Source organism: Nestor notabilis, unplaced genomic scaffold, assembly GCF_000696875.1.
Source record: "Nestor notabilis isolate BGI_N333 unplaced genomic scaffold, ASM69687v1 scaffold10602, whole genome shotgun sequence".
NCBI lineage: Eukaryota > Metazoa > Chordata > Aves > Psittaciformes > Psittacidae > Nestor > Nestor notabilis.
This window is the reverse complement of record NW_009917913.1, coordinates 458-13,166: the sequence shown is the minus strand read 5'-3', so window position 1 is coordinate 13,166 and position 12,709 is coordinate 458.

Genomic DNA, 12,709 nt, shown 5'->3' with positions numbered 1-12,709 from the left:
TCTTCCACACTCAGTTATTCATCCAGAACTCCCCCCACAGTACAATAAATATCATCTAAAGTCATCTGGATCAGTCCTTAATGACTGCATCAACCATGTCAACTGCAGCGGGAAGCTGGGGAACTGCTAGATACCCCCACATTCCACTCACTTCTTCAGAGTGTTGCTATGTACCCCAAAAATAAACCAGATTATTTAAGTAGGTTATAATATCCTCTGGAAGACCAAAGTCACAAAATCCAGTATTTCATTAAAACATGGTCATCCAAGCAAACCAAACTCCTGTGTGTCATCCAATCCTGAAAAAGCACAGAGAAGTAAATATTAGAGATGAGGAAGATTTTATCTCCTATTCAGTACACACTCTACAGTGCGGCACAAGGATTTAATGCACTTTTAAGCCTATTGTTTCTGTGGTGCAACTATTCTTGCTATAAAATGCTGTTGAAAACCAGATCGATATACAGTGGAACATTCTTCCTGGCAAAATCCCAGTAGCTGCCCTCCGGATTTGCTCATTCCGACACAGCTGAAGACAATCCCCATAGCTGGATGGACAGGCTCTCTAAATGAGTCCTGACTTGTGCGGCTGGTGAGGTTTTGTTGTTGTTTGGGTTGGTTTTTATTTTCGGAGTGTTTGTGTCTTTTTTTTAACATATACTTTGTGTCCACACTCTGAAGTGATCTGTGAATGCTCTTTTAGAAACAGCCACTTATCTCACAAACTTCATACCCAAAGAGACGGGGGAGATGGATTATGTGATTTAATTCCAAGACCAAAAAAACCCCTCCTGACATTCATTTGGCTTTCTGCAAGCCCTTTGGAAGGGCAGATACAGTTAAGAGCTCCAACCCCCTCCCCGCTTTGGGGAAGGGGGATGTTACAACACAAGAGAAACAATACCAATTGCTTTTTACAAAGCACACATTGCTCCCTTGCATGAGAATACAGCAGTACTATGGCTTTAACTGTAGCAAGCAGAAAGCAAAGGATGACTACTCAAAGTACCCAAAATCTTCATGCCAAAGCTTTAAAAGGTGGCAAAGATGAAAGATCCCAAATAACACCCTTTCACAGTAAGCGCACACAGAGCACTGAATCCATCTCTCAATGCATCTTTAAAGGATAAAATATTAAGTTTGCTAATATTTTCAAAGTACTTCCTCCTGCAACTTTAACCAAGCTTTCTTGTTTGGTTTGCTTTTCCTTTTTGTTTTAAACAGGCTTATGCAAGCTCCATGTAACCACTGATGAAGACGGGAAATTAATTCTGATTCTTAATTACTCTGCTCAAGTTGCAAGGGGAGTCCACGTACGCCAGAAAGTCCCTTGACACACATTTCTGCTCCATAACACACTACTTATGTTCACTGATGGCTTTGTGCAGTTTGACAAAACAGAAATGTAAGGAAAAATGAGTGCATTAGACCACTCCGACCATCAGACCACGTTCTAAGGATGCGACTAGTATGAGGAGCCCTCTCAATTCAAAACACCAATTCCCATGCTGCTGCTCCTCCTGAGATTCTCCTATGCGAGTGAAATTTGTACATGCTTCATTTGTTCCAGAATACTGAGGTGGTCACATCCTGACAGCCCATATTCATTCCTCTCTGCAAAATAGCCTGGCACCTGCAAAAGCCAGATTAATTCAGAATTGTCACTGTAGTTCACTTGTGTGACAAAAGGCAGAATTGTGCCAGACTGTAAACCTGTAAATTCAGTCTGTGCTTTGGTTTTACTTATACTGTTAATTTTGTCCTGCAGGAAAGCAAACAAGACCAGAGAGGGAAAAGATGAATGTTTCTTCATTTACTCTGAAGCCCAACTCTGAAATAGTGCATAATGCTTCCTAAAGACTGTATCAATATACCTGTTTCTACACAACAGTTCCAGGGGCGTAATCTGCAGAAGCAGCATGCTTTTTAACCACTTGCTGAACAGCTGCAATGGTTGACCTAGTTTCCATTTATTATTGCCTTGTGCTTTGTGTTGCCATTTACATCAGTGCTCACTGGTTGTAATGCAGTAGTCTCAAGGTGCATCTTGTGCCAAACCCAAGAGCAGCTTTATATGCTCCCCAAGAGAATACACAAAAACTGAAATCTCTTATGCAGTTCACCATTACGTTTATATTAGTACATCACAGACAGACACCTATCTTGGAGCTAGAAGGGTCTTCTTCTGAAGAGGCCGCTGAACTCTGCCCTTTCCTTTGGTAGCAGGAACAGCTTTCGTTTCCTCCGCTGTCTTACTGGCACTCCTGTGAATCAGTGGGGACAGTGGAGCAGGCAGGGAGAACCCCTCCAATTTTGCCATAATTGCTATAAATTGGCCAGGTTGAATGTACAGTCAAGCATGTGCTTTGTGTACAATGCAGTACCCTTAACCGAGTTCTCACAAACAAAAATTACCTGTTGCATCTGAACCCTTGAAGACTGTCAAAGAGTCCATAACCTTTGATGAGGGTAGATCTGCTTGTACAGTTGCCTAGTTATGGGCCCTGATGATCAGGCTGCGTGTTGTTTAAAAGGGATGGTACAAAAAAAGACTAGGAAAGTCAGTATATTGCTCTCTAAAGTAGAGACGGGGGAGTGCTGCAGTCTGAAAGATGTAATATGCAGGAAGTCACTTACAGCTCTACACACATGGTTCCAGTTTGACCTCCTGCATCTTTAAGTGATTTTCTAATATTTTTTACAAATAAGAACACTTGTATCAAACAGCTTTCCTCTGTCCCAAAGCAATTACGTAAAGAGTTAACAGGAAAGATTTAGGTGTACTTGCCTTGCTTTTTAGAGTATTTTCTCACACAGCACAGTGGTATTTTCCGTATGAAAACCCCGAGCCTGAAACAATACCCTATTATCATAATCTACTAAGACCTGTATTTCAAAACATTTTAGAAGTGGCTTTGGATTAGTCCTTAGCTGGCAGCCTCCTACCAGTATAAGTAGTAGAGAGTTACAAAACCACTGCCAGAAAACGAAGTTACAGAGTGCAATGCTGTCATCTGCTGGACAACGGTTGTCTTAACGCTCTCATTACTATTCCCAAAGATGCCATTACAAGCTTCTGAACATTCAAATCTATTTAGATCTATTTAATCTGATCAATTTAAGGAAGAGCAACAGATATTTTTGGATCAAGCATTTGTGCATACAGGTAAAGTACAGTAGCTCTACTTCTCTCTAATGGGATGGCCACCCAACACTCCGTAATAACCCACGTTTCCATGTGTTGCATACAATGCACCACCAAAGCCTTGCAGAATGTTCCTGCTGTCAGCAACAGGCCCCATAAGTAATGTTTCATGCGTAGTGACAGCTCTGGAAAAGGACATCCAAGCCTGCAGGGTTCTCTGGCTATGCACAAAGGAAAGCTGCACTGAGGGTGGACATCATCCGCACCAGCAGCTTGGGCTGGTGTTTACCAGGATGGTAAACATGACGCAAAACTTAGGAATCCATATTCTTAACTCATTTCTACTTCCTCACGTCTAATCACAGAATAACAACTTGTCCTCCCTTCCAAGTGATGGATACAGTCTGCTGCAGTTCCCAAAATTTATATCCAATTTGCCAAGAGACAACGTTTTTCAGCTGTGGGCCAAAACGAAGTGCTTTGCCCAGCAAAAGTCACTAAAGGAAAAAAGAAGGAACTCATGTGAAAGTACCACAACGTCATTTTCACTGTGACCCAGATAAGCTGCAGGAGCTAAATTTAGGTACATGTACAGAGAGCTCCTGTAGCATGGGCTACCCTGCACAACTGCTCCCCATGAAGCAGCCTGACATTAATGTCCCATCCTTTGCTGTTTGATTGGCACTTCTCAGATAAATTAGACTAAAGAGTTTATCGAGTGCAACACTTAAAGCACATGTCAGCTATTTTTGTTCCCATTTCACCAGCGTAAATCTGAAATAACTCAGCTTAGCTGAGGGAACATGGACCTCAATTTCTCTCCATGTAAACGAATGGAGGATGTGAGCCACTGCACCAAGTTTAGTAAAGCATGGCTTTACTAGATGCAGATGCTCAACAGTACAAGCCTGATATGCCCATGCCTTGCACTGAAGTACACAGGAACAGAATTACAACACACCACTACTGTATTAGATTAGTAGCTGGTAATCACTTTGAACAGATTGTAAGCAACCTGATGGGGAACACCAAATTGTAGAAACAGGTCTCTTCTCTAGAGGAGGACAAACTCACTCATGAGATGATGAGCATTCACAGCCTGCCTCTTTGTTACCACTTCTCTTTTCTTACAAAAAAGCCCCACCAAAAACATTCAGCCTCAATTATATCATCTAATTTGGTGCAGCTCCGAAGTAATTACAATGGATTTATGCTGCATCACTTACATTGATAAAAGGAAATTACCAGGAGATTGCAGAAGCATTTTACTGGACTTAATTCCAAGCACAAACTTGTAAGTGCTCTGTTGATGTCTGTCAGTTTGATTATGGTATGAATCACATACCAAGAAATACTACCAATTATGTGTTTCAAGGCAGTTTTGGTTCTAGGAGTCGCCCAAAGAGAAGGCAAACCCCCCCCTCCCCCCTTTGTTCAGAGATTAAAACATTCATCCTTAGCTCCATTTTCTTATGGGATGAAGGTGGCCAGATTTCAGGAAGGAATGACAGTAGAAAAAATTAGATGTACTGAGCTGATATTTTACACTTAAGTTAATAATTTGTGAACATTATGTTGTTTAACATGGACACAAGATGAAAAGAGTTTACCAGTACAAGACACAAACAGAAAGTGTGGGAAATGCAGTCACAGTAAGCTACAGCAAAGACTCATTTACTCAGAGTAGCTCATAAATACCCACTCAGTAAAGAATGAGCAAGAAGCATTTTTGCCAGATCAACACTCATATTTACCATTCCAAGCCAAGAAAACAGTAAAGACAGTAGATTTTACTACACAAGAGACAAAAGCAGTTGTGGGATTTTTTTTGTCCGCAGTGCAGTGGGCAACACAAGCTTGAAGATGCAGCCACCAGTGCTACAGGACAAAGGTTTGTAGGTCTAAAATCACCTAAGGCCGCCAGCATGGTTAGACTGATCCATGGTAACTTGAACTGACCACTAAGTCTTCATGGACCACCACTGGTCCATGAACATCAAGAAAACATCTGCCCTTTGAAAGCAAATCAACAGATGAGATCCAAGTACAAGGTGTACAGCACATAAGGAACTGAAACATCTCCTGTGATTTCAATGGATGCAGTTCCACTAAGAGTGGTATTTTTTCTTTCTCTTTTTTTTAAGCCTCCCCCAGAAGCCCAGCCAGATGGCTAAATGCTGCTACTACTAATGCTGCTAATACCCCTTCAGGATTATTTATTGAGTGGGACAGCTAAGACCAGCACTTTCATACCTTGTAATCACTACCAGTTTTTCTCCCCCAGTTTGTCTATATCAGTTATAATTTTCTTTCAGGATATGCCTTGTTAGACTCCAACACATACTGTTCACATCTACTCTAAGAGTACTACTTAGCCAATGCAAGCACAATTGAATTTAGATGTGTTGTTCTTATTTCAACTGTATCCAAACCCCAATTGTTATTGGAAACTTCTGGTCTAAGTTACTTTCCAAATTGACCCTTAAACCCCACTTTCTTGTGCTGTCCAGCAGTCATTTAATGGAGTAAGCTACAGGAATTTTCACCCCATTATCCCACGGATTAGCTTCCAGAGAAAATAAGCAACTTAATAAATAGAAATATTCCATATAAAAATTAAACAATCCAATTTGTACTTCAAACCAGCATTCACTGGAGACATCAAGGAATTCTAGTTTTCCAATCATCACACTGCATAAGGAAGCAATCTTGAGGCAAAAGCTTACCACGGGTCACCCTGATGAACACTGCAAGCTGTACTCCTCTACTCCTGACTCCATAGAGGTCCCACACCATCGATACCCCTCCCTACTGTGAAAAGCCTGGTACATATTAAGACAAGGCAATCTAAGCTCCAAGAGGAACTGAAAGATGCCCAAGCTACAGAATTTACTGTGCTAATGGTTCCATTCTGCTATTTGCCTTAATTTGCACCTCACTTGTGGAAGGGACCTGTTGATTCCTAAAGGTGCTCCTCATTCCAAATGAAGCCAGTGGAAGTCGGATAACTCAGTTACAGCGCTAGCCAAACATAACTCTTTGGACTACCTTGACTCCGTTTTATGCCAGAAGTTAAAAACATTATCCTATCAGATGACATGCAAGAAGATTGTTCAGGTGGCTCTTTACCTACAGAGTAGGAAACAAGTACTGCCTTATGTCATCAGCCAAACCTATCTATTTAAATACTAAATAAAATGCAAAGAGGAGAAAAACAATTTAGGATGAAGTTCTCTTCTTCCCGTGCATGAGGAATCTACCAGCAAAAAAAGGGGGGGGGAAAAAAAGGTTTTAAAAGTCACAGACATTTATTAGATCATCTTCCAAAGGAGCATTATGCTGGTTATATCCTCTAACCCAGAAGCCGTGGACCAGAAAGTCCCCTCTGACAGGCACAGCAGTCTTACACGATTTACTGGTCAGTGCACACAAACACAGACAAAGGAGATGATTGTGCCCCTCTGATCACAAGTGTCATCCAGGAGGATCGTTTCCAGTTTTAGCAGTGAATGTTCCAAACTGCTGTTGTTCTTCCCAGCAATTGTATTTTATGATTCTACTTCCATTTCCTTTACTATGTATGCATAAGGAGGCCTCTCTTTGGCCTGAATTATTTACCCTATAATTTGTGCTTCTGTTTTCAACTAGTATTTATTGCTGAATCATGCCAAAAATCACACGTACTGAATATTGCAGTGGGTCATACTTTAAAGCCCCATGAATTTCCTGGATTCCTTGCAGCCAGACATAAGCTTCCCATTACTTTGGGCCAATCTTTATCCCCCTATGGAACATGAAGTAAAATCACTGACATCAGTGAAAATTCACCCATTCATATTATACATTAATACGACATTTCAAAAACAGTCACCTCAATCTTGATTCCTGGACAGTTTGGCTTTTACTTTCAGAGCTATCTAGATGACAGAGCCTACTCCTGCAGGAATACTTCTAATACATTATACTCACAGTAAGAGTCCTGTTTGCTAGATATCCTTTACAACAGCCAGATGCCTAGAAGCAGGCAGACAAACATCAACATCAGGCTGGCTCCCCTAAACAGCTCTGAAAATGTGCCTGAATGTTGTAAGAAACCCATCAAAGGGCTAGGAACCCAAAGGCAACAGGGCAAAGACAGGCCATAGCATTCTTACACCCCCAATGAAACACAAGCCTTCAACTCCATAAAAAACCTGCATGGTTGAAGACACTATATGTTAAGAACTTAAGGAATAACGCCAAGTGTTTCCTTTCTCATAATAAATAGCGGGAAGTATTGGGTTTGGCTTAGTTATACTGCAGGCACAGAATAGCTCAGAGAATGACAGACACAATCAGATACACCCATCAGTCACAGCTGTATTTTAAACAGATGTAGGCTACTGTAGCCTTGCAAGCAGTTCAGTATTAGCAGTTAAATGTTCAAAGCTATTAGGGTCTTAAATACATATGCAAGCACCTATAAATCTCGGCAGATCTCAATGTAGGCATTTTTTAGTGGCATAGGTTTCACTGAGACACAGCCACCAAGCTTAACTGACTTTGCAAGTCTCAAGAAGGAACAAAATACCCCTGGGGTGTTGGGACTGGATCCAACTAAAAACTTGGCCACTGAGTTGGCCCAAGCTGCTACCACCCTACAGCCACCCGTGTCCACACAGCCCTGGGAAGTGCAGCACCTCCTGCCACTCCACAGGGATTTACAGGAACATTTCATAGCAGCACTGGGACTGGCATGGACCTTATGTTGCAGTGAAACACCCTTAGAGCACTTGACCAAAGCAGGAGACAAGTTGAGCCTCTCGGAAGGCAGCTGGGAATATCGGGACATGCAGGTAGGGAGGAAAGCATCTGGACGGGTGCTTCTTGCTTTCCCTAAAACAGTGCCAACCTCAAGGCAACTATCTAATGAGGTTGAGCCCCTCATGAGGTGGAAGGTGGGGCAGAAACAAGGTCAGTGCAAAGAGGCAGAGCAGCTCAGAGCATGCAAAAGATCCTGAATCCGGGCACTTAATACAGACATGTGCCACTCACCTTGGCTGAAATCCAGCACCCGTTTCCTAGAAAACTCCCCTAAATCTTAAGTGTGCATATTTTCACTTCAAGGAGACATTCAGGTTGCTGCAACAATGGGACAACACCATTTTCTAGGATGCAGCTCACTGACCAAGCTACATAAACTTGCACTATTAACAGCTTTTTATTAAAGGGCCTTTTCACATCAGATTTGTGCCAGCATGTGTCTTTCCTTAGAGATAGATGTATCTCCTTTTAATTCTTCCTTCAAACAACACATAAATAGTGATTAAAATTAAGATGCAGAGTTAACCAACCCTCATCCCCACTTAGGATACATGGAAAATAAATGCAAGCCATGAAGTCCACTGAGGCCTTGCAAATAATTTTGGATGTTCGTGCTTATGATTAGGGTTGACAGCCTCTCTTCACAAAAACAAAGACCATCCAAGTCTTTAAGATAAATCCTACAGCCACATGACCTGCAGCACAACTGCCTCTTGAGACTTTTATACAGCCTTTTCAGAAGAAAAATGTTTAAAACTTGTTGGTTTATCCTCACCCAGAATCTCTGTAGGCATAACTTCATAGTTACATTTCTAGGAGTACTTCTTAGCACTGCCTGATATCCCACGTATAAAGATCTCTCAACTAAAGCAGTCAGTACAGGCTCAATGGCCTCCTTCAAGGGAGCATCCCTCCTCCACAAGTTTTAATTACAGGCTCTCTGACTAACCCCTGCCATTTCAGCCACTTCCCCAGCTTGTTCTTTCTCTGGGTCTGGTTTAGTTTGTTTTGCTGTATTTTTGAGACTTCTCCAAGGTTTCAAATATTTAGGCTGCACCAAAACTATTTGAAGAAACCAGGAGTCTTTTTCAACCTTAAAAGCAGAGCATAACACACCAAACTCAGCATAAGCAAGAAAATTAAATGGGCACATAATCCAGTACTGATTGTCCATTTCCTTCCTTTTCCAAACCAGAAAGCTGAGCTCTCCAGCCCTCCCAATACCAGCTTCAATCCCTAGAGAGACCAAGGGGTCTCTTATATTGCCACACTAAAGTAACCACTCAAAACACACAGAGAAGAAAAAGCTGCCTCTTGAGATCACTCTTTGCTCAAGCAGAATGTACAGGCCAATTTGCTTTCTACAGCAACTCCATCTTAGGCTGGCTTGACTGGCTAACACTTACTCATCAGTTTTCCACTGCCCATGGCAGCACATTCGTATAGGTATAGCCAGACAACTCTATTTTTGGCTTTAAAAAAAAAAAAAGCTTCCTTACCTATGTATCTGCTCCCTCTGTTCCCTCCTTCTCTGCTTTGTCTCCCTAACCCTTTCTCTCCTGTTCTTGTCCCGCTTTGTAACACCCCCTTCCCCAATTCTAGAGAGCAACACATAAGTTCCTCCACCTTCCGAGCTTGCTTTTCTACCAATCTTGCAAGTTCTTCTCACTTTTCCTCCTTGTATCACCACAACTACATCTTCATCTCTCAGCCTCTCTCTTCACCAAAGAAGCTTGCTGTCCATCTGACTTTTTTCCCCCCCTTCCCAACCCTTACTTCATCTTTCCCCTCACAAAAGCAGCATATTTCTATCTGGTTTGAAAGAGTTCTTCCTCACAGTTTGCAAGCACCTACATTTCATTCCCCTCCTCCCAGCTACTGCTTCCAAACCCAATAGCATGGGCACCCTTAACAAGAAGCAGCTGCCTGGACTTTGGGCAGCCCTGCACAAAAGCCTCTAACACCAGTGTTTCTTTAACAAACTCAGTTCAAGAGGATCTAAGACAGAACTGCTATGCTGGCACTTCGACACAGCACTCAATTCATACAGACGTTAAAGGCACGATATACCCTCACCACCTCTGTTACTCCAAACACAACTAATGAATAGACTTTAATGTCAGAAAGGTCCTCAGGATGTTACGTACAAAAGACGAGGGGAGGCAGAGAACCCAAAAGCAAACCCAAACACATCTATATCTCCAGTGGACTTTGTTTTCTAAGCAACCCGTGGAATGCTTGCCTATTGTTCTCCGTAGGGCACAGCGGAGCATTTGGCAAGTGGTTTCTATTTTTAGGATGTGTAGGAATGCTTTGTTGTTTCATTTTCCCTTTGTGGGACCACAGTGCCATCTATTGGAAACGCTACGAAGAGCAGACTCCAATTGGCTATTTACTACTTGTAAAGCTAAGAATAAAAGCACTTAGTAGGTCGGTTTCAAAACACTTAAGTAGGCTAGTCGTTATCGTAGGCTTTTATAGGCATTTGTTAGGATATGCAAGCCTCAATCCTTTGGAAGTTTCCAGACTGATGCATTCAAAGAAACTTCAGCAAACATTTAAGTGCCTGACAAGCACCAAGACTGTACTAACAGGTCAGAAAAAAAGTTGCCACTCTTAGAATAAACACCAGGAAGGGATATCCTGCATGAGCCGGTCTTTCCATCTCCCACTCCAGTGAGACTCCCTGCCTGAGCAAGATCCTACAGGGATAAACATAAAGTCTGCTCCCTGACCTATTCTCCTTCCAGCAATCAGCAACATACATGTAAAGTTTCCCAGTGTCTGTAAGTGAGGCCTCTCTCTTTCCACATTCAGTGGGAACTCAGATCAGCCAGAAGCAGCCTGTAGAGCACACAGTCCATACTCAATGATAACAGAATAGCAACACACATTTTAAGACGAGGGACCTTTTAAAACAGAGCATGGAAGGATTTCAGAGAAGTTAGGGAGGTACAGACCTGCAGGTATGCCATCCACACATATTAATAGATACAGACTATGGCATAACCTCGAAGAGTCAGGCCCCCAGTTAAAGTTTCTTTTCACATGCCTGTAAGACACCTAATTCACAGGAAAAAGTTGTAAATCCAAGCCACAGCCCAGGGCATTCCACACTGCACCCTGCCAGAGCCAGGAGAGCCACCATGGCAGCGGTGGTGGTGTCACAGCATCCTCAAGTCAGGGGACAAGGACAGGGTCCTCACACACCCTGGAGCAACCCCACTGAGACCAAGCCCTGATCGCCCCCCAAAGCACCCGACTCACTTGTCTCCGCAGCAGCATCCTGGGGAATGAAATCAACCAGCCTTGCTGATCGCAGCTCCACCATAGCACCCGTCTCCTCCAGCTCCACAGCAGCACCTCCACGCGTCTGGGGCAGAAGAAATAACCAGCACCACCACCCCGCCCTTGCCCAGGTGCCACAGCTAAGCCATAGCGAGCAGCACCTGTAAACTAATGCTTTACAGCTTTGAATTAAAGTTCCAGGGGCTTTGATTCAACCTCCTTCACAGCCCTGCCTCCATCAGAAAGCAGCAGCTCACTTTATTTTGTAAACACCCCTGAGACAAATAACATTCTTTAGTTGTACAAGGGTTTCTAGAAAGTCCTCATAAACTGTCCTGATTTAGCACGATTTTCAGTGTGAAATCCCCATCCCAGAACACGTTTCCATCAGATGTCAGGCACTGGAGTGAATCAGTCCAGGCCCCTGATGCAGGAACACAAACAAGTTACACCTCACATGGGGATTTGGGTCTTTTCCCAGAGGCAAAGACAAAACCTTGTGTTGGAGTGAGAGTAAAAGCCAAAGTAGTACCAAGGGGATGAAGGAGGTCATGTGAAGAAGGCCAAAGGGAAAGGGGGAGAGGGAGCAGATCAACTTGGTCCCCACTCAGTGTCTGAAAGAAGTGGCCCTGTGCACTCTCCCTCTGCTAGGGAGAGTTTTGGTTTGTGGGTTTTTCCCTCCAGTTACACTAAAGCAGCATTTTCAGGTTTTAGTATTCCAGTATTTCTCCGATAATATTCCTCTGTCCTGTCGGTACTCAGTGGTGGGACATGGCACTCCTCCATGAAGAAGAAGCAAAAGTCACTGCAAGCAAAGGATGAATCTTATTTACCCTTCGATGTATTACAGATCAGTCCTTATACTGGTATGGTGCATGCTTCAGGCCATGACCACACCGTTACTGAATCAACGAGAGTAAAACATTACTGAAATCACCTGAAAGTGCCACTTCAGGGAGTTAATGACCACAGTACAGACACTGATGGGCTGGTCTGAGCAACAAAGGTGCCTTTGGGTGCATGATCTCGAGGGCTTTACTGAACTTTCTGATATAAACTGCCCGGTGAGTAGTAGACCAGATGTGAACACAGAGGTGAGTTCACAAGACCTGGACCTAAATGCTCAGGCAGTGTTTCCCAGGCTTCTCTTTCAGGAAGCCTCCCTTCCCCAGTGGCCCTGCCGCCTCTCCAGCTGGGGAAAGGAACCTGGAATTAGTTGAACTACTGTCCTTCCTGCCACAGCCCACACATTTGTAAAGCATGACCACGGTAACGAGCAGTTACAAAGACTGCCGAAGCAAAGGCAAAGTAAAGAGGGAGATTTTGCCCCCCTTCAGCTGTAGTGACCACACCGGTCACTATTTATTTGCACTCTGCATTAAGCACCAGAGTACAAAACAACCTTTATTTACTCCAAGTTCACACTAGCAGCTCTCACGGGGGAAGCTTTCATTATCGCACACTGAGGAACCG